The following is a 6,450-nucleotide window of genomic DNA, read 5'->3' as shown; positions in this document are numbered from 1 at the left end:
GCAAAATATTCTATCACAACACACCAGTAGGTCCTGCAAAATACTTATTTATAATTATATATGTGTATATATATTCGACTAGTAATCCCGATAATCACGGGATATGTTCCCGTATTTTCGAATTTAATTTCCAAAAATTCGGGCAGCACCTCCTCTGTTTATCGGCCTACCTGTCAAACAATTCGACGTCAAATCAAAATCACAACCAATCAATCACCCAAGCAATCAATCCTTTAGTCACAATTCACCATCAAAATTTTATCAAAATTATGTGCCCGACTTCGATTTAAAATAACTAATTTCTCGTTTCAAAAACAATTTTACAAATTAAATTATTTATTTTAAAATATTAGGACTCAGAATAATCATCACAGTCCACCGTCAACTCATCGGAAATCATTGTTGACGACGGCAAAATTCGTCGGTGCCCAAATAATTCCGGGTTTCCACACGAAATTTCGCCGATAAATAAATAATTTTTCGCACGAAGATTACATCACGAATACTAATCAAATTTATTCCTGCAGAAAATAAAATAATTAAAAGAACCACAATCGACTGCGTGTAATCACACACGCCAAAAACCACCGCAAACCAGAAGCACGAAAATAATCGGAAACGGAGCAACAGAACAACCACCGGGAGGAGGCGCAACACATGAATTCACAAACGACACACACATAACTGCACACACATCGCACCACAGCCACCTGCCGTAAACTAGAACGGCGGCAGCGAAAGTCGCCAGCAAACAAGAAGAAAATGGCAACAGACTCACCGAGAAGAAAGGAAACACAGGGGATAAAATCCAGAGACAAAGAATCGTGAGAGAGATTAATTGAGAGAGAGAGAGAGAGGCGAGTGAGGTACAGAGAGATTGAGAGACTGCTGTGTAGAGTGTGTGTGTGTGTTTTATATTTTTATTACTATCCTTATCAATCCGCAACAAATCACCGCCAAACATGAAACCAATACAAGCCTGAGAACTGAACACGCGTCCCAACTCCACCTGAAAGCCTTGTTTTAAGTCTGCGTTTCGATATTTACGAACTGAGGTGCGAACAAATAAAACTCGAAAATTATTGAAAATAATTTTTAAAATTCTCAAAATAATTAGGAATTAATAAAATAAAATTTTCACAATTTAATATGCATTTCTTAAATGCGCATCTGACCCGCGTTTTAAAATTAACGGACCGAGGTGAACTTAAAATGATTTCAGAAAATTACAGAAACAGTCTAAAAATATTATAAATATCCCGAAGTTCATTAAAACGTAAATTTTGTAATTTTAAAACAAGTTTTGAAATACAATTTATACCCGCTTTTAACAATTAAAAGAATTAACGCGCGTGCGAAATTAATCTCAAAAATTTCCAAAATAATTTTAAAATTCTCGGAATATTCCAAAATTAAATAAATATGAGTTTCAAAAGTTTTGAAGAATTCTGGAATTAAATAAATATTTTATAAATAAATGCAATCAGAAAATCATACATGGCTAAATAATTGATGAAATATTGATTTCTAAATTTTATAAAATTCCAAAAATAATTATTGTAATTATCAAACCGTAAAAATAATTTTAGAGACATTCCAAATATTTATGCAAATAAATTTGCATTAAATTCACTTTTAAAAGTGAAAACAATTCAGTACAACTCAATAATTAATTACGCAAGCAACCCGGTACACCATAAATTACACATAGATAATAATAAAATAATACACAGCGGTCAAAACCAATACATATATTTTATTTAATTAATTATTTAATAATTACATTTTAAATAATATAAAAGTATACGAGTCGTTACATTCTTCCCTCCCTTAAAAAGATTATGTCCTCAGGATCTGATTTAACCTAACAAGTGAGGATATTTGTCAAGCATATCTGACTCTAAATCCCACGTGGAATCTTTCACTCGAGAATTTCTCCAAAGAATATTTACTATTGGAATAGACTTATTCCCGAGGTCTCGTTTTCTATGATCTAGGATCTAGACTGGGTCATACACCCTGTTTTAATTAAATAAAGAATATACTACTTTGACACAAAGACGCAAAACACCCTAGGAGTATGCTGCCGCTATGGAAACAACGCTAGCTCATAGACGACCTTACTTACTTTTCTCAATTCCTCACACGATCCGAAATTCCTAAGGCTTAGCTTACTTTTATGCTCAAATCTTACTATTCCTTTCCAAGGCGAAACTTCCAGCGATGTTAATGTCCCAACTTTTATCTCTATATCCTTCCGATACGAATCCGCATTCGCCCTTTGTATATCATGAGTTAATTTTAACCTTTCCCAAATCAATATTCCGTATTCACAATCCAGTAAACTGGTTCAGGACCTGACAATTCCTTTATCTTTTCAATCAACTTAGATTGAGGATGAACTTCATATAGTGACTTCTTATCACCCTCGGTTGTTCAAACTTCCACTTCCACTTTTTCCGATTCTTTTTGCTAACTCTTCAGGGGTCTTAATTACATATCTTCTACTACACTGACTTTGTTTGAGTGGTCGTTGATAGGGTAACCATAATCTTTTGGTAACTTCAACCAAAATTCATACCTTGAAATCTTAACATACAATCGCTCTCTTTTTAACCTTCATAGGGAAATCCTTGGGCGTTCTATATGGATTCTCTAGATTCTAAATAGGTGAGGATTTTATCAATAAATACAATTACACTTATACAAGTGCTTCTCATACACTCTATTCAATAAACCTTTAAACGCGACTGGTGCATTTGTTAATCCAAATAACATTACTAGAACTTATAATATCCATACTTTACTCTAAACACAATCTTTAGTATGACCTCAGGCTTACCTTTAGCTGGCGGTAGCCTGATCTTAGGTCATCCTCCAAGAACCAACATGATCCTTTAATTGAATCATATAAATAATCAATTCTATGCAGGGATTACTTATTCCTATACGTTAACTTTTCCAGCTTCTGATAATCAGCTCGTAACTTCATACATCCACTCTTCTTTTCTATAGACCACATCAGTACACAACACGGAATACAACTTGTCTCATTATTCTTTCATCCCACAATCCTGAAATTTCCTTAACTGATTACTTGATTCCTACTGGCCATACGATACGGGGCTTTTGACACCAGCCCGACTCTGTACAGTAACCAATGAGAGATTATATCTCATGCTTCGACGTAATCCTGGTAAGTCATCCGGTAAAACCTTTGGGACTTCATTTGCTATCTGGATTCCTTTCAACTTAGGTGCTTCCTTCTTGATATCCACGGCATGCGCTACTTATGCCTTACATTCTTACTTATGCCCTCGGATACTCATCCTAATATCAGCTTCCAGAAATATTACTATTTGCTTCTTCTGGTAATTAATCATTGCTCTGGTTTCTTGTCAGGGTCTTGAGCAGTTGACCTTTTCTCATCTTATAAGTCTCAGCCTTAGGTGTACTGAATGCCAAACCTTTTGATGCACTACCTCCCATGGTATCTCGGGAAGCATTTCTACAATTCTTGGCCACATGTCCCACCTTGCCACAATTATAACATGTGATTCCTGGATTTTCCACTTTACACTTTGACGCATAATTTCCTTTCTGTCCACACCTGAAATATTTAGTATTTGCTTTACACACTCCACCATGCCTTTTACCACATTGCCTACACTCCGATATAGGCGACCTGGCCGACTTGACTTGGCTAGAGCTGACTGAGGTGTTATTAGGCATGTTTAAAGAAAAACTTTGTCCTCTAAATTCCTTATTCTTATTCCTACCAACCTTTTTTTGAGACTTCTGGCTAGATCCTTCTTGATCTGATGCTCATTCCACATCATCTATCTTTCGCTTCTTATCTTCTTTTTCTCTAGCGGCTAACTTCTGATCAATCTCAATTACTAAGGCGGTCTGAACTACGGAAGGATATGTCTTGAGTTGCAATGCCACAACTCCACTGCGAATCTCAGGCTTCAACCTCTGTTGAAACCTTCTTGCCTTATGGGCTTCAGAGTGTACATAGTGCGGTACAACTCTAGCTAATTATGTAAACTTAGCCTCATACTCAGCTACACTTCTGTCTCTTTGCTTCAATTCTAGGAACTCAATCTCCATTTGATTCCGTACACAGTCAGGAAGATACTTTTCCAAAAACAATTCGGTAAACCTAGCCCATGGAACAGGGCCTTCTCCTTCTAACGCTCTAGTTGACTCCCACCAGTAATTCGCTTCATCCTTTAAGAAGTAATTGCATAATCAGTCTTAAGATTCTCACTTACTTGGACAAGATTGAAAGCTTTCTCCATCTCTTTTAACCATGCTCCAGCAGCTACTGGATTAGGTACACCTTTAAACTCAGGAGGTTTAACACTCTGGAAAGATTTGAAATTAACACTTTGGTTCACTCCTTGTTGTTGCTGCTGCAACAGTAGTTGCTGCTGCTGAACCTGTTGGATTAACTGCTGCTGTTGTTGTTGTTGCTGCTGGCGCAACAAATCTAGAATTTCATTTATAGCTGGACCCTCCACAAAACTACTACTATTTTCTTTAGACTGTGTAGCTTTCTTGGGTGGCATCTTCCTGAAATATATAAATGAGTTTATTCAAAACATAACAAAAATATTTGACAAAATCTATCACCATTTAAACGGTGCACCTGTATCAGAAAAATGCTGCCCAATCATAATACCCATGTCTTTAATATTGGGGTCCATTTACAAAAGAAATCTAGATTAACAGCACTAGCAACCATAGCAACAATGACAGTAGCAGAATCAACAACAGTACAGGAAAACTAAAATATAAAGAAACTAAACACCGTAGCACGGCTCCTCAATATAACAGCAACTGAACAACTTCCCATCACTACTCAAGTACAATAGCTAAACTGATCTGATATACAACAAAAGTTGGCTGGCTATATCAGCCACACACTATGTAGAACAAACCGGTAAATCAAGTCAAGCTTAAGGAACACTGACTCTACTAAGCACCATAGTCCATATTTCAACCAACCATCCCTCTAAGGATGATTTCTTGTCACTTACACGTAATACACCAACCATTGAATTGATTTTCCCGAGGCTAGAACTCCACCGATAGATTTTGAACCTTTGATGTTACCCTTATTCTTAAATAACACCGTGATATAGGACTTTCGTTCTTCCTGACAGTCACTCTTATTTGCTTTCAATAATGAGGACCATCTAATCGCAGAAATTCATTATCATAGAATATCAAATGAAATTTCAAACTCAAGGAAATCGAATAAGAAGAAACAGTGAAGAAGATGTAGGTATGATTGAGAGCAACCATACAAGTACATAAGATGGCCAGTCTTAGTACCGCACAGTTCACAACACATAACTCGGTGGCATCCCACCAAACCCTTTGTCACACAGACAGATAGTCAAATTATATGCATTGTTTGCCCCAAGCAACCGAAAGAATCACTGAGGAAGAAACAATGTTTTAAATAGAAACTCACAAATAAGAAGGGAAGAATCTGATTTATAATGAGATCAATAATACCCTAAGCTGCTTACTTCGCGTTCTTAACTTTCTAACAAGTAGAATAAGCAACTTATGGGATAGTAAACAATTAATCCGGAAGCAAAATACGTCTCAAGGAAGAAGTCTAAGGGTTCAAGATATAAACCACAGTACTGGTTCATATTCACTATGAAACTTGGTTGTCATAGCAGCCACGGTATACTATCACTCCATCTGAACTCACGGATGTCGCACACTTGGTCCATCAACATTCCTTGACATCGAAAATGCTATATTTAGGGAAATATGGGTGTCTTTATAGCTGACACACCAAGGATCCGCGCAAAATCTGAATTCTCGCGATCAAACTCGTTTTTCTCGAGAGGAAAACTAAAAATCTCTATCGGATGTTACCAATAATGCATATACGAAGAAGACGTACTCTAGGCTAGGGTAGTTCCAGCCAATCCTCAATAGACGTCAGGGTAACGTCTCCGAAACCCTTGACTGAACTCATAGACTCGCTCCTCTGATTGAGTTGTTGCCTCACCACTTCATATAAACCTTCATACACTCTTCTGACTCTACTCCTCACCTAAATTAGGGACTCAAACCTGTAGCTCTGATACCAACTGTGACGGCCTCAACCCCGGGGTCAGGAGTTGACGTCACCAACAACCATAATAATAAACATAATATAATCCAAATCACTAATTATACATAACCACGACCCCTTTACCAAGACTTTTTCCAGGTTTAAGTATGACTTAGGTTACATCTCTTATAAAACCAACTTACTCCAAACAATCTGAACAATACTATCTTAATACAACAACTCAACAGACCATCTTTGGTCCAACACAACTACCTCAGAGGAGCCTGACACGGAAGAAGCTGGAATTCTGCCCTGACTACCACGAAAGAATCTCCTAGGCATCTGTAATACATATATAAAATATT

The sequence above is a fragment of the Apium graveolens genome, chromosome 1 (assembly GCF_009905375.1).
Source record: "Apium graveolens cultivar Ventura chromosome 1, ASM990537v1, whole genome shotgun sequence".
Classification (NCBI taxonomy): domain Eukaryota; kingdom Viridiplantae; phylum Streptophyta; class Magnoliopsida; order Apiales; family Apiaceae; genus Apium; species Apium graveolens.
The sequence above is the reverse complement of the archived record's forward strand: the minus strand, read 5'-3'. Positions refer to the sequence as shown.